Source organism: Opisthocomus hoazin, chromosome 1, assembly GCF_030867145.1.
Source record: "Opisthocomus hoazin isolate bOpiHoa1 chromosome 1, bOpiHoa1.hap1, whole genome shotgun sequence".
Classification (NCBI taxonomy): Eukaryota; Metazoa; Chordata; class Aves; order Opisthocomiformes; family Opisthocomidae; genus Opisthocomus; species Opisthocomus hoazin.
This window is the reverse complement of record NC_134414.1, coordinates 41994942-42020389: the sequence shown is the minus strand read 5'-3', so window position 1 is coordinate 42020389 and position 25448 is coordinate 41994942. Positions and strand designations below refer to the sequence as shown.

The following is a 25448-nucleotide window of genomic DNA, read 5'->3' as shown; positions in this document are numbered from 1 at the left end:
GTGGTCTCAGGAAAAGTTTATATATGTAGTACCTCCATTAAAGAAAAATTTTCATTGAAACTTCAAGAAAAAAAAAATCTTTCTTGGTTTTGTAAGCAGAATGCATTATGCTTTGATATTTAAATGTACTGCAGAGTTTATAAAGCAGATGCCATCAAATTGATGATATTAATTATACCTCATGTTTAAGTGTTTATTTTTAAGTGTCTAGCAAAAAAAAGAACATAGAGAATTTGGCATTATTAAACACAATATTAAAGAAAGAACTGGAAGGACAGTTGAAAGATAATTAATTCACTTAAAGGAATTGGCTCACAGAAGAATCAAGTATATTTGACAGGTGCTTGTCTAGCACCTAACATATTGATATTTGAATAATGACTACAGAGTACATCTGAACTTATCCTATAAGTGTTTCTGCTTGTAAGAACATTATCTTGAATGTTGCTTGTTTTCAGCCCATTCTATCTATCTACCTAGCTGTCTGTGGACAGATGATGTAGTTTCCAGTTTTCAAACTGCATTTGGACAAACATTAGGGCCATGTTTTATGTTTCAGGTTAAAAACAGAACACCACAAACAAACCAAAAATACCGCCAAGATTTTAATTCTGCAAAATCTTAGTCTAACCTGGGGACTGATTTGTACATCAGATGGATGTAATTTGAGGTTCAGACATTTCATTCGGAGAGAAGAGTAATCTCTTGGATTTTAAAATGAATTCAGCTTTTTTTTTTTCACCTGTCTTGTTAGCTCAGGAACAGGAGAATAGAACTCTAAGCTTGCTTTCAAGGAATTCATTAGTACGTTTTTGATTTGTTGACACTTGTCACAATATCTATGTGCTACAGCTTCATATTTTGAACAAAACAGAGCACTGAACTTGGTGTAGATTATGATGAGTTCACTTGTCAAATCCTTTTTGGCTTTTTGATAGATATGTATGGTTGTTGGTTGCTCTGAGTTCATCTCTGAGGTGAACTTTTTTTTTTTTTTGCAATTCAAACTCTATGTGCGTAAGTTGAGAATTTGCTTTTAATAATTTGTTTTGTTATTGGGAAACCAGAAATTATGTAGGTTGCATAGTATCTAGAATGAATACTAGACCCTGCATATTGAAGTTTATTTTTAGATAATAATAAACTCACTGAAGTTAATAATCTGGCCTATCAAAGCAAGAATTCTAATGATAAAGTTTCTTTTATTTTCTGTTTCTTAGTTCAACATTGTATGATGTCAGGCTTTTTTCAGTATTATTCTCTCTATAATTTTTTCTTGCACTTTATATCTAATTGAGATACATATGGAATAACCTATTCTTTCTATGTATATGTGTATAATAACTGATGAATACTGTATATAGTGGTTTATTACATATATATGCACTGTATAAGCAAGAAGTCTGGGATTTCCACCCACTTAAGAAAAAACGGGATGTGTCATTAGACAGAAGTGTTGGCTTGGTCTTTCATTGATTTGCTGTTTCTCCCAACTTAAAATTTCAAACGGTTGCTAAATCTTGCATCATGGCAAAAAATCACTGGTTTACTCTAAGCTTAAAATATGTGGAGACCAAAGTCCTCATGTAGCAATTCAAGTACTTCCCTTGTTTACTTCTCTACTGGTTTTGGCTGTTTGGGTTAACTGATAACTGGTTTGGTTACTGCTTCTTCTGATGAGACTAACAGATTCACTTACAGTAGATATACTTTATTAATGCACACAGCAGATTCATACCTAGGATAAACTTCTTTGACTCATCACACAGTCAAAAAGAATTACAAGCCAAGACTTGAAATGTCTGTTCTCTGTATCATTCAGAGTGTAGCAATGTCTGTCGGGCAGACACCATGAAGTTCTAGCTAATCTCTTCTGTTTCAAAACAAAACCAAACAAATGAATTAAAAATGTTTTCGTCTTTAAGATTGAAGATATTTCCCTAAAAAAGTGGAATAGAAATCAGACTCCAGCATAGATGGGAACTAGAAGGTAGTGGCTCCATTTCTCTCAGGTGTAGAGGGAGAGAAATACGGTCAGAATACACACTTTCTCCATAGTTAAAATATAAATGGAAATGTGCTTCACCATTGCCATTGTCATCCTCGGTAGGATACTGCTCAAGGTACCAAACTATCAATTGCTCGTGAGGCTGAGCCAAGCCCTATAAAATGAAGTAGTACAGAGAAGCAAGCCAATGCTATTTACCTCTAGAACTGAAAAATGTTTCCTTTAACCAAATGGACTGCTTAACTGAAAAAAAAAGGAGGAATGCTAGCCATTGGTTGGCCATTTTTCTCTTCATGATCTGTTGGGCTCCGCAGAAAGCTCTGGTAGTGTTCAGCTGCTATATCTGATTAAAAAGGAGTACTGGTTCTCATGCTGCATCCCAGGGTAGCCTCTTGGGTATTACTTTATTTTCACTCTTACTGCACTCTTCTTTTATTGAACAGATTGCCTCTTTCTAACATGGTATGTGGTTTTTGTCAAGTTTAAATCTACTCTATTTCTGTGATCAGAATTACCAATCGTATTTTTTCTGCTTGTGACAAGGCCCATCAAGTCAGATAATTTCTTGATGAGGAAAAGCCCTGCTGCGTAACTAGTAAAAATAATATACATTTGGAATTGCTAGATCTTGAAAATGTTCTAACACCTGAAGAATACAAATCATTTTTACTAGATTTTTGTTGGTGTAGATATGATTAGTGTATTTATTTCCTTTGTTACCATTCATGGTGCTTTGTATTTTTAAATTAACAACTGAATTGCGTACATGTTCAAAACGACCTGTTAATGCAAAGTGCTATAAACTGCAGCAAATAGTGTGGTATATGCCTTTGCTGTAATTCCCATTCAGAGCACTGTATGACAGAAGTAGAGTATTAGTATATTAGTGTTGCACTTTACTAAGGTTTTGATTCAGTAGCATCTAACAGGGGAGCTTTTTTATTTTATTTAGAGAACAGAAGAAAGCATTTAATTTTCAATGATTGGGATTTTGCGCATTAGAAGATCATTTCAAGCAGCTAATAGCTATGGCTGATCTGAGTTTATCAGTTATTTACAACAACAGTCAAGGTATATTTGCAGTTTGCACATTTATTTCAAGCTAGTTAAGTTCAAATACACATAGCAACATATCCAAGGCAGCAAAGAGCCCACTGCAGCACAGAAAGCTGCATTATTCACTAAGTTTTCAGTCAGGCTTTCCAGTCTGCATCAAGTTTTCTGCTTCTATGGCTACGCATTTATTTGCAGTGACATTACCCAAGGTAGTGTTATCTGAAATGCATGAATACAAATTCAAGGTGCAGCTTTGGCTGCATGTGTATATACCTCAAATGCAGCAGACAGTGTTTTTCTTTACAAGTAGAATGCATTCAAAATGCTGTCAATAGAGAATAGCTATAATGAAATGGAAGTGAAAAAATACAGATTGCTTTTTGTGACTGCAAAGGTTGAAATAAATCTTTCTGTTGCGATCAGTAATTGGGTTGTGGACTATACTTCAGAAGGTAACAATAAGGTCTTGTTTCTATATTCAAATCAAGCTTCCATGGTAAGAGATAGTCTTTATTACTATAGCTGTTTGTTCAGTAAATCTATAAACAGTAGAATAATTTTCATGTCACATTTAGTCTGAAGCATTTTAAACACCCCTGTTAAATAAAATCCTTGTCAAGCAATGTCATTCTGGTCCCAATTAAGCAAAAGGAAATCCTTTTTTTGTGCTCTTTGTATTTTTTTTCATCTCTTATTGGTAATAGAACTGTCATCTGAAGTTCATATTAGTTCCTCTGCTACCTTATTTTTGACAATGAGCTCAGGCTCATCTTAATTCTTGAAACCGACAGTACAGGTCAGTATTTTATTTCATCATTGCTATATGTGACAGAAACCTATGACTGACATTTCAACCTAATTTTTTCCTCATTTTTTTCTGAAGTTTGTGTATGTTGCTGTCTTTTCCACAACTGTATGTGTTGATCATTAGCAAATACCTAACAGTGGAGAAACAATGAAACGTGAAGATAACTTTTTACCCAGTACCTGTTAGTAATAAAGGTGCAGTCTTGAGTGCTACCACTTCTTCATGGTAGATACTGTTCTGAAGGCACTTTGTGTGTTACCTTATTTCTCTTCCTGTATGTGACCTAAAAACATCAGTGTTTGTATCTCTGGTGGAGAAAATTTTTGTAAGACTTCCTGAAGTTTTAGTCAATAGACAAGTTTCCTTGGCAGAAGACCTGGAATATCTGTAGGCACTGTTATGAAACGAAAACATGTAATAGGATTTCTATGAAGAAAAAAAGCCAACAGTTCTCAGTTGTTCCTATTTTAAGACCAAAGCTTCACTTCAATATTGACTTCATAGGTCAAGTAAAATTGCTGCTTATTCTAACAGAAATAATTCCCCTGAAACCATCTGCACTGTTTAGAAAAAAGAGTTTTTTCCTAGAGCAGACAGCAGAGTTCAAAGAAGCTGTGGCCACAAGAGTTAATTTTGCATGTATGGAAGAAAAATACCCAGACGAGAAAAGTGAATTTACTCATGTTTGTTTGTTTGTTTAGAACTATTTCTACATTGCCATAGTTGTATACACACACAGTCTATCACAGAGATGGCCATGAAGAATGTACATTCCAAAATATCTAGGAGTGAGATTAATTTTGATGCAAAGTTTTTAGGATCTAGTGATCTCCCTCTCTTGTAATTTAATGCTGGAGTGGTGAAAGTATTCAAATCAGAAGAGATGGCAACAAGTGAGAACAATTTTGGATGAAAAAAACAAAATTCACTATTTTTTTTCCCCGAGCCTTTCCAACAAAGTTAATAAAATCAACATTTATAGTAAAGAGTAACATTTATTTATTTATTTATTTATTTAAAATGCCAAATGCTGCAAAATGGATGCAAGCTCTGTTAAGAATGGAAAAGGGTACTTCAGGTTAGTAGTAAATGCATATTAGTATTGTGAAAATATTGGTATAGACAGAAAAAAACGAATTTTGTCAACTTGCCCTTAGCATAAGCCAAACACACACTGTCAGCCTTAGCACCACCTGTATTTAGAAAAGGAGAGGAGCAATTGTAATCCTACAAAAAAATGTCTGTGTCTGTTTTATTGCTCCTCTTATAAAGCCTAACGAGGTTTCCCTTATCAACTCCCATGAGTAAGGTAACATGCATATCCTACAATTCTGTGTCTTCTCATAAAGAATTATATGTGGACATAATATAGACAAGAAAGAGAACCAAAGCTTTTTAAGAGTAAAAGTTTTAGGTTCCACCTTGAGACAAGGTGGAGCTTATAATGGGCCTTATTCTCCAGAGGTCTGACAACTTCATTCCTAAAGCGAGACCCTTTGAAGATGTCAAATTAGGCACTCAGAAGAGCTAATTGCCTTTGTAAGTGTCTTGCCAGTGTTCATTGGTACTAGTTGAATAAGACCGCTTTTCTCAAGGGAGGCAAGGACATTTTCTGCAAGATAAGAACTTTGGCAAAGAGGTGGCCTTTGAAAGCAGTGACACTGTATATTCCATAATTGCACATACAGTAAATGTCAGCTTCATAATCGTCTAGCTAGGTAACCAGATTTCCAAAAGTTACGGCAGCTGAGTTATATATTCAGAGCAGTCTGCTGAATATGCATCAGTGGACACCCTTAAATTTGCAAAGGGAGCCGTAAATTGCCAACAGTTTACCCATATTTGTATTTTCATTGTTTAGTCACGCAGAACTTCCTATTTGAAGACAATTACTGAGTCGGTCTGTATAGAAAAGACATTCTGTCACTTCTCAGAATACTTTTCAAGCCTCCTCCATAGTTGTTAAACGAGATTTTAGATATAAATTTACCAGACTCTAACACTTCTGTTTTCTGAATGTTAAGAACAAGTAGTATGTAAACTCCTGCCTCTTTCTTCAAAGGCTTTAAGAACTCCTATCCAAATAAAATAAATTATGTATCTGTTCACTGAAAACAGCCATAATGCTCTTTATACTGTGTTATATATATCTTCTTAAATGGGTTATTTTTCTTAAAAAAAAAAAAAAAAAGGTTAAATATTGGGTAGGGAAATTTCATCAGCTGGACATTTGAAATTAGTTTTCTGCAGTTAAAAGACTCCACGGGGACAAAACCTGAAATGGAAACAGAGTATCAGCCCTGACCCAAGTCTGTTTGGGGGCTCAAGCAATGTCTGGTTAATGCAACATTGTTTAGTCAGTAACTCAAGAGATGCAGAGAAAGCAGAAAACATTACTCACAAAATTCTTTAAGCACACTTCTTAATTCATCTTTCTTGCCATGTACCTGAAGGTGTTGCCTTAATGTTCTGGGGTTTTTTTCCTCTTTTGAGAGAATTTAGTTTCATTTTTTTCTGAACTGGTTGTTGAGAGAGAGCAGAAATGTACAGTGTACAAGAAATGCTGTAGTTATGTTTCTGCCTCATTTTTTTCGTTATAAACCAATGCTCTGCAAAGATACAAATAAAGGACATTATTAATAGATGCAGGGAAAACAAGGGTATCCTGCAGCTTCTTCCCTTTCTTGGTGTAGGAACACTTGGAAGCTTTACTTTGAAGTTTTGGAATACTCTAAAGTGAAATTGGCATTTAAGTTGAACAGGAACTGGTGGTTGTGTCTGTAAGTTGTGTGATAAATGAAGTATCATCTTTGTTTCATTCCAAAAATAGATGAGTCTTGTGTATTTTCATCATACACGCCTAAGGCAAAATCTACATCAGTCACCCAGCAAAATAATCAGAAGCCTCAAGAGGCTTTTTGTTGGTGGCTCAAACTTAGAGATCAGGAGTGGTAAAGGAAGGAAATATAGGGAACAAATACAGCTTCCACATAAATGGCAGGAGGAAAGATAATAGCCAGATTTGCACTGAATGATTTGGAGTAGCGTGAGGTAGTTGGACTGTAACTCCTCTTTTCTTATGTTGATGTAGCTTAGAAATCCAAGAGGAGAATCTATAATTTAGGTAATTTCAGGAGAGAATATTTGGATTTTGGAGGATATTGGGCTAATCAAGAGTCTATTCGCTTTCAGCACACACTGTAAGGTAGTTTGACCCTTGTTCTTGGCATGGTAATTAAAAAAAAAAAAAAAAGAAAACCTAACAAAACTGTTTAAAGAAAGATCATTTTAAGCAATCAGAAAAATTACTTGATATTCCATATGATTTCGTAGCAGATTTTACTTCCTCAAGATTTGCAAAAACCAGGATTTCTAATACATTTTCTTTCTTTGAAAGACTATAACAATACCTTGTTAGTCGCATGGTCTTTCTGTTACAGTATTTTGTCATGTCTTAAAAAGAAGACTTTTTTGTAATGGTGAGGTTTTTTAATTTTATCAGGGGAAAGATTTTTTCTCATGCTTTATTGTCTCCATGATATTTATCTAACTCCATATAGAGGAATCAAGGAAAAACTGTTATCTGACCCTACAAGTTTGACCATATTTGCTTTTGGTTTTCAAAAATATAAAAACTGAGGTTTAGAAAACTAAGAGTAAACTTATTCTACATTGTATTCAAACTGGCAGTCCTTCATTTTCTCTCTCCTTGTTGCACAGCAAAATGATAAAATAAGAAATTGAAAAGATAACGTAGAGAATACTTAGTGTCATGAACAGGGAAATGGAATGAAATCTCAGCAGATTTTCAGCATGGACAAATAATTATTCCAGAGTTTTTTCCTTCTTATCTGTTTTCTTTGGCTTTAAGCCTATTTCTTTCTATTTGAAAAGAGAAGAGTGCACATGGTACGTTACAGTACAGTGCACATACAGATACTTGAATTAGCTCTGGACAGACTACTTTGTCTACTTGAAGCAGGATAGCTTTTAGGCCAGGAACAAATCTGAGTGTCACAACCCAGTTTTGAGGTTTCACAGCAAATTTGGGTATCTACGTACAGCACCTAATCAAGCTATGCAGTTTCAGGAGCTATGTCGAAGAATTTTAGCAAGCCTTGAACCACAGAGAAGTAGGATGCACTGCCATAATGAACAATCTTTTCATAGGTTTCTTTTCTATTTCTAAAATCTGAATTAACTAAATTAATAAGTTATGTATTCTTGTGTCTAGAATCACTTTGTCACTTGGCTTCTTCCCTACCATTTTGGAACCTATACTGGCTAGAAAGACGGCATTTTCTGATAATTGCTTTTCATAAACTGAAAGGGGGAAACCATTTTAAATAACCTGAAAGCAGGATATGCCTCCCATTTTGCTCAATTTACTGACAGTTTGTTTTATTTAAAATACGAGATTAATTTCTACTTCACCAAAAAATAAGTTGTAATAATGGGAAACAGAGAAGATTGTATTAGTATTGCAGATATTTGTCGCATGGAATGGAATGAAATCACCACTGATTTGGTATAAACGTCTTGGATAAAAAAGCTTAATAGAACCACAGTTAAACTATTTGTTGGCAAATGTCTACCTAATTGCGACACAAGTTGATAGCCTGGTGTTTTCATGGTGTAGAGATTCCAGGTCATGGTATGCATTTTACTTCAATCACTGGATTTTTGTGGCAGGAGTCATCAGCAGCCTTCCCCATTTGATATGAATATTTGAATCACTGCACTCGGTAACATTTATAATTTATAGTGGAACTCTGTGGGCAGAGGGAAAAATTAACAAAACAGAACAGTTGGACTTGGTGATCTTGGAGCTCTTTTCCAACCTTAATAATTCTATGATTTTATGAACTTTCCAGAGATATGGAAGGGTATGGTTTAAATCTTCTTCCTGAGGGAATAATGGAATCTGGATGAACCAGGGTTAAAGACAGCTGAGTGAGGGTTTTCATTACCCAGGCTGAATTTTGCACCTGAATTTTACTGGTCTTTTAGTTTGGCAACTGAATTTATCAACAGCAGATAAAATTAGTATCACAATTGTGTACCTTAACGGAGAGGCAGTGCTTTGAGATACTACAGATGTGTTTGCTAGAGAAATAAGTCTTCAAGGTGGAGACTGATGGGCTGCATGGATCTTCCAGTTGTTTTCTCTAGCCTCTGGAGAAGGGATCAGAATATACTCTATCAATAGAGGTCGTATCCAAACTACTATATAATAGAATGAAACATCTTACTAAAATGTTGTACATAAAGGCTTTTATTCCTTTTATACCTTTGTTTGAGGCTGGGGTTTATTTGGTTTTTACTGTAGTCATAATTACATTTAGTGATTTTTATTTTTTTTAATGTTTCCTTAGCTTCAAAAGTAGAGATACCTCCCCAAATGCTTTACTTCAATTTCTTGCCAAAATTGCTTTCTCTTCCTGTAAGAACAGTCTATTGAGAAATTTAACTGACGACCTATTCTTATTTCAGTGGGTATGTTTTACTGCTGTCATTAGCAGAGTGGGAAGACTTAATATGCTTTTTCTTCGTACGTTCTAAAATATAAATATTTGCTTTGATCCATCTTTTCCACGAGAAAGTAAAGTTTATGATGTCTGATCTTTCACTCCACTATCATTAGCTCAAGAACTGGTTGAGTCAAGTCTAATGATTCCAAACCTGTTGATAACCCATATGAACATGATGCCAAATTAGGCATTTAGGCTGATGGAGGAGCTTGGGGAGAACTCTGTTAAATTTTGGTCAGTTTTTAGAAAATGAGAAGAAATGAAGTGAGAACTACATCAAAAGAAATGCTAGATGTTACCAGAGTTCCCTATCCTTTCCTCTGGTCCTAAACCTAAATGAGAGGAGCAGGGGTTCTTGGCTTTGGGTTCTTTGGGGTTTTTTCCCGTTTACATTGTTTGGTTCTTAAGCCAAGATCCACGAGGTCTGCTTTACAGATGTAGCAAACATCTACAACCACAGTGAAAACAGTAGGATCAGTGCTATACACATGAAGTGCTTTATAATGTTAATTACTCTGGGAAATCAGGTATTAAACATTTTTAATTGATCTCCCAAAATTAGCGTATGTATTTAATCTCTTGAAGAGACAAAATACCTCATAAATATACATACACCATTTAGGGAGCTTACGCTCCTTATGCTGGCTAGAGAGAGGGACAATACCCATCTTACACAGTAGTTAGTTAGCTTTTATAAATTGTAAGTAGTCAATGACTCCAGACCTTTAATTTAAAAAGCTTCAGGCTGAGACACCTGAAGAGGTTTCTCTATGTTTTAATTCTCTACCTGTAATGAAGTCAATAATGTATAGCACACTGCACTCATACTGAAGATAAAATAATAACTTGAATAGTTGCTCTTTAAATTAGTGTATTCTACCCTAAGCAATGAATGATACAAGTTCTTGGGGGAGGGAGGAGCAATTCTCTTACAGTACATATGTAAACATTTGCATTAAATTTGGCTAGCCAACTTTCTTGTGCTTCCGAATTTCGGTACTTTGATACTCAGCTCTTTCTCTTTACTATAGAGTGTGTCTGTGTAATTTATATTACACTGCTAACTGCAATGATAATATTTTAAGTGTACTAATGTTTCATTAGACTAGATGGATTAAATGTAAATGAATCAGTACCATGTCTTTAAGTTATGTGCCTTCCTAGTATGCAAGGTAAGTTCATAATTTCAACATAAAGAGTAAAACAGGATTGATGTGTGAATGGTTGCAGACTCTGTCCTGGCTATTCAGCACAGAATAAAAAGTACTTTGCTATCAGGTAAACCCTAGTTTTATAATTGTACTGTAGATGGTAGTCTTCCCCTTTCCCTAAGTGTGCATTGAGAAATATAAAATCGTTTTAATTCTGTGTGATCCATCATCAGGCAACTACTCAAAAAAGTAACGTTCTTAAATGCTCTCAAATGTCCAGTAGCAAAAATAAATGAAGGGCAGAGTGCATTAAGGGATTTCCAGTTGTGTCTCACAGGGCAGAGAAAACTGCTGTGAGAGAGCTCCTGGGATAGCTCCTACTCTCGCTGCCCTTAGCAATAGCTTCCTGACTAATCAGTCTCCAGGCTTACCCCAGTGCTTTAAGTCTATTCTTTCTCTGTTGCCAGCTGCTGACTGAAAACAGGACACAGCCAATTACTCTCTGCTGAGTTTACCCAGTCTCTATTTATCCACCTAACAGCAGTTGCTCTGAAATCATTTTATTGAAAATTTGTTATATAGTGAGATCTCCTGTTATAAAATGTTGCGTTTGTTTCAGTGGGGTCAAAAATATATGAATCTTACAGTCTAAGATTGGATATTATATTATTTGGATTAGTTGCTTATTATGGGATGGAAAACAAAGCATGCTGAAGCGGAATTATTTTCCAAGAAGGGCCAGAAGGAGTATCTGGGGAACTACAGGCTGTCAGCCTGACCTTGGTGCCGGGGAAGATCATGGAGCGATTCATTGTGAGTGTGCTCACTGGACATGTGAAGGACAACCAGGGGATCAGGCCCAGCCAGCATGGGTTCATGAAAGGCAGGTCCTGCTTGACTAGCCTGATATCCTTCTTATGACCAAGTGACCCACCTGGAGGATGAGGGAAAGGCTGTGGATGTTGTCTACCTGGACTTTAGTAAACCCTTTCATACTGTCTCCCACAGCGTTCTTCTAGAGAAGCTGGTGGCTCATGGCTTAGACAGGGGTACTCTTCCCTGAGTAAAAAAATGGCTGGATGGCTGAGCCCAGACAGTTGTGGTGAATGGAGTCAAATCCAGTTGGCATCTGGTCACAAGTGGTGTCCCCCAGGGCTCAGTTTTAAGGGCCACTCTTGTTTAACATCTTTATCAATGATCTGGATGAGGGGATCGAGTGCTCCCTTAGTAAGTTTGCAGATGACACCAAGCTGGGTGGGAGTGTCAATCTGCTCGAGGGTAGGAAGGGTCTGCAGAGGAATCTGGACAGGCTGGATCTATGGGCTGAGGTCAATTGTATGTGGTTCAACAAGGCGGGGTGCCAGGCCCTGCACTTGGGTCACAACAACCCCATGCAATGCTACAAACTTGGAGAAGAATGGCTGGAAAGCTGCCTGGTGGAAAAGGACCTGGGGGTACTGGTCGACAGCCGGCTGCACATGAGCCAGCTGTGTGCCCAGGTGGCCAAGAAGGTCAACGGCATCCTGGCTTTTGTCAGGAATAGTGTGGCCAGCAGGAGCAGGGAGGTGATGGTGCCCCTGTACTTGGCATGGGTGAGGCTGCACCTGGAGTACTGTGTTCAGTTTTGGGCCCCTCACTGCAGGTAGGGCATTGAGTTTCTGGAGCCTGTCCAGAGAAGGGCAACGAGACTGGTGAGGGGTCTGGAGCACAAGTCTCATGAGGAGCAGCTGAGGGAAGTGGGGCTGTTTGGTCTGGAGAAGAGGAGGCTGAGGGGAGACCTTCTTGCTCTCTACAACTACCTGAAAGGAGGTTGTAGTGAGGCAGGTGTTGGTCTCTACTCCCAGGTAAACAGCGATAGGACGAGAGGAAATGACCTCAAGTTGCGTCAGGGGAGGTTTAGATTGGCTATTAGGAAAATTTTTTTACTGAAAGAGTGGTCAGGCATTGGAACAGGCTGCCCAGGGAAGTGGTTGAGTCACTGTCCCTGGAGGTGTTCAAAAACGTGTAGATGTGGCACTTCGGGACGTGGTTTATCAGGCATGGTGTTGGGGTGACAGTTGGACTTCATGATCTTAGAGGTCTTTTCCAACCTTAGTGATTCTATGATTCTTCCTTTTCCACATCCTGATGAAGGTCAATTAAAAAAAGTGTTTTTTTCATTTTTAAAAGTTAAAAAACTGTTAATGACTGTGTCTTTAATTGAGAATACTACTAGCTATATCCTAATTTCTTAGTTTTGGGGTCTGATCTTCCTTTGTGGGTCTCTTTTTCTTCTTTTCAGGTTATTTCTGAAGCAGTATGAGTGATACCTAATGATAGTTGTTATTGTTCCCAGCCACATCTTGTCTCTTCCTGTCACCGTTTAGAACAGGGCGGCAATAAGGTCAGTGGCACGATGAGAGCAAGACCCTCATGATCCCCCGGATTTAAACTGAGTATGATGTGTATGCATGGAATACCTTGTTGGTCAGTATCGGGTCACCTGTCCTGTCCATGAACAACCTCATGCACCAGTAACAACCTCATGTCCAGGAACAACCCCACGCACCAGTACAGGCTTGGGGTGGACCTGCTGGAGAGCAGCTCTGCGGAGAGGGACCTGGGTGTCCTGGTGGACGACAGGTTAACCATGAGCCAGCAGTGTGCCCTGGCTGCCAAGAAAGCCAATGGGATCCTGGGGTGCATCAAGAAGAGTGTGGCCAGCAGGACAAGGGAGGTTCTCCTTCCCCTCTACACTGCCCTGGTGAGGCCTCATCTGGAGTACTGTGTCCAGTTCTGGGCTCCCCAGTTCAAGAAGGATGAAGAGCTACTGGAGAGAGTCCAGCGGAGGGCTACAAGGATGGTGAGGGGACTGGAGCATCTCCACTACGAGGAGAGGTTGAGGGAACTGGGCTTGTTCAGCCTGAAGAAGAGAAGGCTGCGAGGGGACCTTATAAATGCCTACAAATATCTGAAGGGTGGGTGTCAGGAGGATGGGGCCAAGCTCTTTTCAGTGGTGCCCAGTGACAGGACAAGGGGCAATGGGCACAAACTGAGGCACAGGAAGTTCCGTCTGAACATGAGGAAGAACTTCTTCCCTCTGAGGGTGACGGAGCACTGGAACAGGCTGCCCAGGGAGGCTGTGGAGTCTCCTTCTCTGGAGATATTCAAGACCCGCCTGGACAAGATCCTGTGCAGCCTACTGTAGGTGACCCTGCTTCGGCAGGGGGGTTGGACTAGATGACCCACAGAGGCCCCTTCCAACCCCTACTATTCTGTGATTCTGTGATTCTGTGATTCTGTCCACCCCTCCCCACAAGTGCGACCCTTTACAACTCCTCACTTGCAGGACCTAAGAGACCTGTCAGTGACCTTCGCTGCTATAGTGACAGTTATAAACAGGGGCCTTTTTCTGCATTCCTTTCCTACTGTTAGCTCAATGTAAATATAAACATTAGGTGCTATCAGCTTTGGAGCGGACAGTGTCTGTAAAATATGCAGCCAGCTTCAGAAAAATGCAGTTACTTAGAAGAACTTAATTGTAAGGAAGATTCACTAAAAGAGGATCAGTTCTGTTTTAACCAGAACCAGGACACTTCCTTATTCTTAGCCCATCTTTCTTACTCATCTGCCAGTGCTGTAGTACATTAGAACGTTCAACAGTACCACTTAACTGTAGTATATAAAACATTTTACTCCTGCTTCAGTCTGTAACGGCAGATTTAGCCTAATGAAAAGGGCATTTTTGACCTGTACCAATAAACTATAAAATGTACAGTGGCCTGAATGAGAATATTACTTATTACAGAAATCTTCTACACTCACATTAATCATAAAGCTTTGGTGAAATTGTGCATGTTGAAGGAATTAAGCAATCAAAAAGTCTGCAAAGGGATATCCAGCTAATCTTTTCTGGGAAAGCTATAGTAACACAAAATACAGTATACTTTTGATTGTTATTTTTCTATTAAATGAAAGTACAAAGGGATACGTTATAAAAATCTGTGTTATCTTGCTTAAGAGAAAGCTAAACAAGAGGCAGGTCAGCAATAACTTTAAATAATTTTCTTTCCAAACTTCATAAAATATTTTTAAATTAAGTAGCCGTATAGCCATACTGTTTACGTCGTTTAAAGATCTGGGTGAGAGGTGGCGGGGTGGGGTTCAAACATCGTGCACTCAGATCTCCCATCCAAAACTCTGTTTTACTCAGAATCTGGATTTGCTCAAGAATTGCTGTAAGATGCACTTTAAGAACTGCTATCTCTGGTATTGCGCCATGCAGTCTAACAAGGTTTTCTTCATCTGTGTATCTACAATGCTAGTACATTGAGTAGTTGCAGGGTATTTTCTCCTATACTTAGCACTTCTCTGCTTTTAATTTAGCCCATTTAAAAAAAAATGAAAAACAACACAGGAATTACTCCCTATTTTTAATTTGCAAATCTTTATTCCCTTAGCCTGCGTTGACAGAGTGAAAGTTATTTAAATGTTTGCAACAAGTAATACATTTCTGCAAGTGATAAGAAAACTTATTTGGTCAAGAACACTTTTTAACAAGAATACTAACTGCATTTTGTATGGAAATAAAGTTTGGCTAAAATTAATCTTCTGAAGTCTAGTTTTGTTGAAGCTAAACAGAACAAGTTAGGGAGAACAATAGGAAAATATGAGAAATCGGAAAGCTCTTTTTAAGCTGCCGGTGTGTATGTTAGTAGAGGACACACTCCACTGCCTTATGCTCTTGGCTTCAGTTGCAGGTTTCAGCCTTAATTTTTTTTAGTTATTAATGTGGAATTCTCTTTATATCAAATTGTCCACCTTTGAAAACCAAACTGAGTGCAGTAAAGCTGTATAATCTGTTAGTTGGAATATGATGAGTACACTAGCGGAGAAGTCCACTTCTAGGTGCTTTATATTCAGAAAACACTGCAGCATTGCTGCCCTAAATAAGATTTTTGTATTTTGAAGCTAATGGTGTGCCTGGTACGCTTGCATGAGGTATACTGGCAAGAACTAGAAAAACCAAAAAAAACAGATTGCCTTTCAATTGTTTTGATCCATTGAGGTGCAGTGGTTCTCTGTAGTGTCAACTTCGGTTGCATCTTTCCAGGACAGAAAGAGTTTGGTGGTTCTCACACTGCATAATATTAGAAGTATCATAATTGGTATTTCAAGTCCTTTTAACATGTTTTTGTTTGGTGTATCAAAGAAATTAAAGTTGAGATTTGAATCTATGCCGTTTTCAGTACACGTAGAAATCCTTTCTCCGTCTTTTAATGGAAGTAACGTACACTTTAGCAGATGTTTTACCTGTCGCTTTTGAGGTGTATGAGCTGCATAGCGCAGTGTTGGATTTAGTCTTAGTTCTGATACTCGTGTGGAAGTGAACAAATTCACCTGAAGAAAGTTGAAAGATCTTTCATTTTACTCAGAAAATCAGTCCAGGCTTATTAAGTCAACCAAAGAATAGAACTTCTATCAGTTCAACTTTCTGCTGGGATTTATGAGTGGAGTGCATATAATACTGCATTACTGATCAGTGCACAAGAGGTGTTCTGTTGTTATTTGCATTCATGAGAAGTTTCTGTACAAGTTTTTGGTTTACCTTTTTGTAAATAAAATTCTATTGATTATTAACCAAAAATTGAGTGAACCTGGAAACTCACTGGATCACAGTGCAACAGTCAAACAGAAGCAGTGATTTTTCTGGGATACTCTTTATTTCAAAGTTTGGTTTCCAATCAATATTGCTTATTTCTTTCCTATTGACAAATTATGTTTGCAGCAGTTTAAGGAAAGAAGAAATTCAATGGTCTAAACAATATGATTTGTCAAACTAAATTAAAGCTTAAAGCAAGTTAGTAAGACTATCTTCCAAAGCAGCAACAGGAGAATATATAAATTATCCAAGTGCCATCACCAGCACTTAGGATAAGAATTTGTATTTTTCTTTATCAAAATCAGAGTTTACGTAAGAGTTTGATTTTTTTTTTAATGCAAAAGAAATAATTATTTTATAAGTACAACTTGAGGCATGGGAGCTATTTATTTAAAGAAAATGTGTTCATAGTGTTTTTTTAGAAATTGATTGGTTTCTGCCCATTCCTTCACTACTTTTGAATATGAAAGGAAGTAGGGAAATAAATCATTTCGCAGACACAGTGGTGCTAGAAATAAGATTGTGTTTTATCTTTTGATAGTCATTTTTTTTGATCTACTCTGTTAATAGCCATTCTCTACACGTTGAAAAATAGAGAGAGAAAAGAAAGCACTTACTTTGCGGAAAGAAATCAGTAAAGTATCTTCATTTTTACTCTTTCCCTGCATATAGGAAAAAAATGTGGCAGCTGAGATCATAGCCAAACTGACACTTGGAGATTTCCAGTGTACTAGTTTCTTGTGGGGAGTATTCAATAACTAGCCAGTTCATTGGCCTCGCTCCATCAACACGAGTCAGCTGAAGGAGCATTTATAGCCATTATTCAGAGCAGAGTTTGCATTTGATAAATTCATAAACGCTATCAAAAAAGCAGTAAGTCTAAGATGTTTTGAAAGGTTTAAAAATTCACAGCAGCTTCCTGACTTAAATGTGTGGCCCAACAGGAGAAAGCAGCGTGAAATTGTCTGGTTTGTTTGGGTTAAAAGTTTTGAAGAGTACTTCTGAAAGACTTTGTTTACGTGTTTTATTTTCTGGTACAATATTTTCAGTTACTTCAAATTCAGTTCAAATTAACAACTCCATGTGCTTTGGGATAATTAAATTACAGTCTTCTCTTATCTTGGCTCACCATGCAGACTATTGCCCACCCCTATAGCTGCCTTTAGTCCATTGCTGTAGCAGCTCCGTTATTTCGGAATAATCTTTTCTTCTTCCCTATCAGTTGTTGTGAAAGGAATGTAAACCACCTGTGAAAAAAATTAACATATTTGGACGGACTTCTTGCCTTGTCTGGCTGTATTTCAGGTGTTTTTATGGCTGTATAAAGGAAGGAGTAAGAAAGGTATTTCAGCTGTTGCTTGTTATTAAAATTGACCTGGATGTAGGGTGGGCTGGGAGGGGGAAAAAAAAGGGATTAAGAAAACCAGATTCTTATGAAATAAGATGGGAAATGAAGGGGAAGGGATATGAAGCACGGGTGAACGAGTGTATTAGCCCAAGCTGCGGCTGCTGTGTTGGGGAGCATCAGCCGTGAGATGCCCCTGCGTCGTCCGGGCAACCCGTGTTGCCGTGGCGACGGCAGCCACAAGGGCGAGTACCGCACCGCGCTCTGCCGCCCGGGACCCCCGGGGCTGGGGATGCCAGCCATGTGTTAGGGACCCTCCAAGCTTTTGGCTGACAAAACACATTCGCTCCGGGACAGAGAGGGGCCCGGCCCAAGGCTGACGCTGGCTTTCGAATGCTGCTGCGCGTTTAGCAAAACTTTCTAACCGTGGGCGTTTCTTTCTGCCGGTTGGCGAGAAGAAGAGATAAGCACAGCTTAAAAGGCAAATCTGGAAAGCAAACCAGTGCTGGTACTGCTCCACGGAAACTAATGATGATGCAATTAAATTTATTTTTAGTATTTAGGTAGGAATGCACGTGGTTACTAGTAGCACAGACACTCTAATTGCCTTCCATGACAATGGCATAAAAATGAAATCATCGCTCTTATTTGTTAATGCGTAGCAATAAGCTTTGATGGTAGTAACACGGTCACATATTTTTTTCTTGCACAAGTGGGCATTATCAGGAGTTTCAAATGTATACTGTATTTATTCATCTTTAAATGGAGTTTTTAAGCCATGTATCTTTACATCTTTACCAGAAACAATCCTTAAAATAGCCATCTGCATTCAACCTTAAAAATTTCATCAAAGGAGGACATAATTTGTGTTTGTTTCTGAAAGGTGAAAATTGGTTCACAGCTAGAACTGGTCACTGTATTTTCAGGTGACTGAGATTTGTATTACGTTTGCACCACATAAACTGGCTTAAAAGGCAGAATGTTTGTCCTTCTGCTTTTCTTTCCTGTCTGTGCACATATATCTATTTATAACATCCAATCCTCTCACTCAATTCTTTCCTTCAACTCCAGGAAAATGATTGAAACTGCCTGTACAATGAGGGTTTTGTTGTTTCAGTTTGGGTTGGGGTTTTTTTGGAGGGGAGGCGGTGGATGGGGAAAGATTTAGGAGAAATCCTAGTCTGAAGACAAACATGGTAGCTCTTCCTTAAGTGAGTCTGTCATCGAACAGCAGGCTGACTGACATCAAGAAGAAGCACTTCTGCCACTGTAGATGTATTTGGGGAAAGGGGGGAGTTGTGGAATGGGTTTCTCAGTGAGGAGTTTGTGAACGTATTACCTGAGAGAAATGTCTGGAACAGAGCTGTGCATCCCTATTCTTTTTCTGGTGGGAAGACAAAGAGAAAGAGAAAAAATAAATTTTACCAAAAAAGTACATTTTTCTGCATTGTATTGAAAACTGAAATTTCTTTCCATTTGGCATGAAATATTTGCTTTTCTGAGAGAAAGGAAGAAAAGCAATAGAGAAAGGAGGAGATGGATGTTACTGCCTTTGTTGAACACCCAGATTACTTCATCATTTAGCCAGGATATGAGAAACATAGATTCAGTTTCTTTCCTTTGCTTGAAAATATTTGTGAATTTTCTAGAAATAAACAAGTCACCTACCCACCAGGTTAGCATGCTCTGAATATCTATGAGTAATGGAACAGTCTCGATGGGCTGAGAGTCTAACTTCAGTCTCAGTGAGAAACAGTGAGAAATAGGTTTGACAGAGTTAATCAAGACATCCAGCCACTGCATTGGATCATCAAGTAACATTTTAGGTGAATTTGCAAGGTTTATAGCGTCAGTTATTACAATTTAGATAACCCGTAGGCTAGGGCATAAAATCTAAGAAGATTTAGATTGATCTGTGGGCCTGTTTTCTGTGTTGCTTTTCTGTGTGGATGATGGGCTAGTAAAATTATAAGAAAACATGCCTGCAGCCTTTCTTTTCACATCTTTCATACAACCCTTCTTTTTGTAATAACTTCTAAAAACATGCCACAGTAATTGACAATGGTTTTTGTCGGTCTTTGGAGAAACACAATCCCAAGGCACCTTCCCTGAATACCCAGTACCTTGGGAATAAAAGATACTGTGTTTGACATGGTTCTGTAGATCACAGGAGCAATACTACTACTTTATACTTCCTTTTCTTTCTTTTCTTTTGGAGGTTCATGTTTTGCTACAGGGTTCAAATGGACATAGTGACTTCTGAGGAAAGTTACTGTTCTAATTTCACTTCATATTTTTCCAGATCATCTCCCTCATTGCCCTTTTCTGGGTCCTTCATGGGAGAAACTGTTTTAAAAAGATGATGCATCAGTTTAGGCAGAAGCAAGATAAATTCTTCTGCAATTTCAGGAAAATGTCTGTTGTATTTTTCTTTCAAATAATCACAGAATCACAGAATGGTAGGGATTGGAAGGGACCTCTGTGGGTCATCTAGTCCAACCCTCCTGCCGAAGCAGGGTCACCTACAGTAGCCTCCAACTAGACTCAGCGCCGCTGACGACAGCTCTCTGAGTTCTGCCATTCAGCCAGTTCCCAATCCACTTCACCGACCACTCATCTAGCCCATACTTCCTGAGCTTCCCTAGGAGGATGTTATGGGAGACTGTGTCGAAAGCCTTGCTGAAGTCTAGGTAGACAATCAATCAATATGAATTAAGCTCTGGCATGCAGATATTAACCACTAATTTCCTGGATATTTTATTTATTTGTTTTTTTTCTTTATCTTCTTTTGCAGCCATTAGTTATGGTTAAGATAAGCTTTCAAGAGCACAGCATGTGTTTCTAATGCCCCTACCATATTTTCCTACACTAACAGAAGGATATAAGGTAACATTTAGATTAGACTTTGATCCCAGATGAAGATGTCCTTCCTGTTCCGTGTCTTTTATGGAAAAATGAATTAATTCTTTCTTGGATTTTACATTCTAATGCCAGCATCTTCCATTACCTCATCATCCCATTCATTCCTTGAAACAATTTCTTAGGTTTTGATACCTCTGTCACAGTGTAACAGAAAGAAAAACACCCCTACTCTTCCAGACTGGCTGCACATTAAAGATTCAAATAATTGGTTGGCAGTGGTAACACTTCAGGCAGAAGTGTTCATTTGGATAGCAGGTGAGGTTTCGTGACTTTCCGTGATGTGTGAGAGCAGCCTCTTGTTTATTTCACCTGTGGCATTCTAAATTTGTACGTCATTTGTTCCTTTAAAACACGTGAGTTCTTTAATGTCTTAGTCTACCTTTTAAATACAAAATATCCAAGAAGGCTGTTAAGTCAATATTGTTTGCCTTAAGTACCCAGGGAAGGAAAGTTAAGGAGACGAGTCATGTGGAAACTGGTTATAATCTCTTAGCCTTGTTGTAAATACAAGTGGAAAATCCCAAAAGATGTTCAATTAGAAAAAGAAAAAGAAAGAGAAAGTGGCAGCACTCGGGAACATCAGAAAGGGAGTTTCAGTCAGCCTATGCATATGACTTGGTTTTGGTTGTTTTGGGGTTTTTTTTGTAAAGTTGGATGTCTCAAAACTGCCAGGAATCACTGTGAGTTATTTAGACTGATTTTGCTGTGTTCTTTCATGAATCCTTTAGAGTGTAGCATAGGGAATCCTGTGAATGTTTGTGACAGTGTTAGGTTTTCGTGCAGAATGAAGAACAGAAATATCTGTTCATCAATCAATATTCTGTCCCAGAACAGTACATATTGTAGTGTTCTTATATAGAAGAGTTAGGTGCTAATGGATCTGTTTTCTGCTAATTTAACTGCCCAATATTATGGATCAGAAATAAACTTTCTAAGTGATTTAAATAAGGACTTATGTTAGTCAATGCAAGTATTACTAATCCAAATAGTAACATTACAATAAAATACCACTATAGAAGTATCGTTGTTATTTCAAGTGGAAATATAACACGGCTTTGTGTCCCAAGATGCAGATACAAACCATTAAAACAGCGTTCCCCCCCAGCAACATCTGAACAGTGGTTTGCTGGAAAACTGAGCGTGAAAGACCTTTATTTCTTCAGTGTACACTATAACCTGATAAATAGCATAGTTCAGAGCTTCGCACGCTGCAATAAAGTTGAAAGATGCACCAAGTGCTTTAAGCAAATGAAGATGGCAATTCATTTAGTGAAACAATTCAGATCAGTCCTGGAAATTTTGATGTGAAGCAGATCCATGTGTTAAGATATGTAGTATCTCTAATGCCACACAATTCATTGTGCCACTTAGTAAATCACTGAATTCTGTAATACAATGCAAATTTACATTTGTAACTACTCATGATGATATAAAATATTACAATTATTCTTTTTCATGTTTGGAGGATATTGAAGATCTACTTCTTTTATAGTATTAACATCCTAGCTGAGCATGGTAGGAAGAATACAGAGCTTATCTATCACCTCATGCTTGAAAAGCCTGAGTTTCATTTAATGATTCACTGTTCTAACTTGCACACATAATTACTGTAAGGCCATAATAACAGGTCAGAAAAAGCAATTTATTTTGGGGTCAGGTGATAGTATTACCTAATAAAGAGAGAATTCCCAGCAAAGATAGGTGTAGATGTATTGTTAAGACTACAGAGCGTGATTCTCTCGGTTCCTCCTTCCATCTTTAAAAATGATTGATGCTTTATATTTTGTAAGTCTTGCTCTGGTGCCAGTGTATACTGGTTTCTAAAAGAAACCAGTTTTATACATTAACCTTCCTGAATAGTTTATGCATTAAAAATTATAACAGTAAAGTGAAACCAGATGGACTGAGTAGAGTTGACAGCACCTTTCTGAGTGATGAAATTGCTATTGATTTATGACAAATGCCAGTAAAAGCAGGCAGGGACTGTTTTGTTGCTGTCAGATGAGAACTGAAAGTAGGCAGGTTTTATTATCAATCATGTGTTGTCGGTGTAAGACAGTGGCAGGCTGTTATAACTGATTTGATAGCTCCGTCTGACTTGAGCTCTAGTGGCCACCACAGATTGTGGCAATGCAGCAGTGAAGAGAATTGACATGAAAAGGAAGTGACATGACTCCTCAGAGGCAAAGTTGTATGATTTAAAGGGCTATGTTTGTCAAAACATTTTATAAATCAGACTTTTCAGACTGAGATGCAACTTATTGGTAGCATACAGTTTGAGGTTAGTCTGGAAATGGGCTTATCATATATTGTGTCATTAATTTAATAGAGGTTTTATGATCTGAAAGGATTTGCATGGGTAAAGAGACTTTTCTTCTCTTTTGTTTGCCTTGAACAGCAGCTTACATGATTTCGTTCAGTTTAGTCTTTTGATGAAGCTTTTCCCCTGATATAGTACCTCTCCCAGTTATGCCTACTGTGACTGTAGAGTGTCACTATGACACTTTGATCCTCTGTAATAGGCTGCGGTTTGTGTTTAAAAAAAAAATAATAATGAAGGCTGTGGAGACCTAACAGGAATATTAGATAACGCTTTGGGGACTTAATTCTGAGGTAACCCCAAATTATTCTGTGGTGTAATGTCCAGGAAACCTTACTTGTTTCTCTGTGAATTTTTGATTCCCGAACAATTTTGAAGTTTAATGTTCCAGCTGAGTTAATTAACAAAGACAGATTGTCTTCTTCACAATTCCCTACAAGGGTAAGGGTAGTAGAATTAGAAAACACATTGCAGAGAAGTATCTTAAGAAATACTGAAAACATATTTTGGTATAATTGCATGGAAGTCAAGGATACATTCTTCCCCTTCCTCATTTGTAAGTATGAAGTATACGAATTAGATACAGATTTTATTCCCAAACAGAACTGTTCAGTAATTATTTTACATATGTGAGAACTTGAGAGATGAGAAAGCATCATACACTTTCTATAAACTGGGGATTTATGAGCTAGGAAGGCCTCAGACAGGCAAGTAGGTGGAAAGATCAGACTTATTTTTTAGTTCCACTGTAATGTATCTGTAAAAAAAGTCAGCAATTCTCTCACTGGAGCAAGGAAAGTATTTTTGCAATTAGAAAAAGTGAAATATTGATGCCATTCACCAGTGTTCAAAAATAATTAATTCAACTAGAGTAAATGTAGAACAGGGCTGCTAGGATAACACGGAAAAATAGAGACATTTAAAATGAAGTGATTGAAGCAGCCTGGTTTGTTTGGTCTAACAGAACAAAGGCAAGAAGAATGTGTGTGTGTACATATATACATGTGTATATAAAATACACACATATGTATTACATATAGTATAATTGCATACAATTACATACAATATATATGTTGTGTATGTTTGGGAGGGTAAATGTGGGAGAAGAAATGCTCAGTTAGCAGACAGCATAAATGCAAGAGAAAGGGGAGATTAGTAACAAATGAAGTCTGGAAAATAGCATTCTAGTAGGATGAGTGATCAGTGAATTGTTTTAAAATTTCATCTATTAATCAACATGTGAAAGTATATTAGCATCATCGTTGAATAGAAGAGGGAAACCTATATCTCTGTCTCTACATCCTATATTTTTTACTGTGTTTTTCCCACACTCATTTTTAGTTTTTCCCAGTGTATGCCTAGATGCTTACAGGGCTCATCTTCTTTTTTAGATAAAATACTCTCTCAAAAAGAGATGGTCATTTGTTGAGTTTGTATTACAGAAAAAGACCCCAAACATTATAAGTCTTTTGCACTCAAAAAGTAAAATATAATAAGATCTTTTAAATATGTATAACTTGCTTAATTCTTTCAATTTTATTAACATCTCCCTGTTAAAAAAAATGTTCATTTTGTTTTATGGTGTTGGATATTCATTTCAGAGCAAATTTATAGATAGGCTGAAGAAAGAAAAGACAACTGATGGAGGTAAACAGGGATCATATTTCACACTAATAAAAATACAATTTAAAGAGAGTGTTAGGTGGATAAGAAGTGGAAATCTGCTTCAATTACATGGGTGTTTTGATAAAACACTTGAAGCTAAGATTTAAAGAAGACGCAAAAGCGGTGTTGAAGTTTTCAAGGAACCTGGAGAGAGCAAGAAAATTGAAACAACTAGCATTGAAGATGTAGGTAAAGGCAGTATTATGGGTATAATCATGAAGAACTTGAGTTTCTGGAACTGGAAAAATTTGTACTGAGATCACAACCCCATGCACCAGTACAGGCTTGGGGCGGACCTGCTGGAGTCCAGCTCTGTGGAGAGGGACCTGGGTGTCCTGGTGGACGACAGGTTAACCATGAGCCAGCAGTGTGCCCTGGCTGCCAAGAAAGCTAATGGGATCCTGGAATGCATCAAGAGGAGTGTGGCCAGCAGGTCGAGGGAGGTTCTCCTTCCCCTCTACACGGCCCTGGTGAGGCCCCATCTGGAGTACTCTGTCCATTTCTGGGCTCCCCACTTCAAGAAAGATGAGGAGCTACTGGAGAGAGTCCAGTGGAGGGCTGTGAGGATGGTGAGGGGACTGGAGCATCTCTCCTACGAGGAGAGGCTGAGGGAGCTGGGCTTGTTCAGCCTGAAGAAGAGAAGGCTGCGAGGGGACCTAATAAATGCTTCTAAATATCTGAAGGGTGGGTGTCAGGAGAATGGGGCCAGGCTTTCTTCAGTGGTGCCCAGCAACAGGACAAGGAGCAATGGGCACAAACTGAAGCACAGGAAGTTCCATCTGAACATGAGGAAGAACTGCTTCCCTCTGAGGGTGACAGAGCCCTGGAACAGGCTGCCCAGGGAGGCTGTGGAGTCTCCTTCTCTGGAGATATTCAAGACCCGCCTGGACAAGGTCCTGTGCAGCCTGCTGTAGGTGACCCTGCTTCGGCAGGAGGGCTGGACTAGATGACCCACAGAGGTCTCTTCCAGCCCCTACCATTCTGTGATTCTGTGATCACTG

At 38.1% G+C, this 25448-nt stretch overlaps 1 protein-coding gene across 1 annotated transcript in view; it reads left to right on the top strand.

Moving 5' to 3' along the window:
* Nucleotides 1-25448, top strand: part of DIAPH3 (diaphanous related formin 3) — a 266117-nt gene that overhangs the window by 203059 nt on the left and 37610 nt on the right. The gene's annotated exons all lie outside the window — the stretch shown is intronic.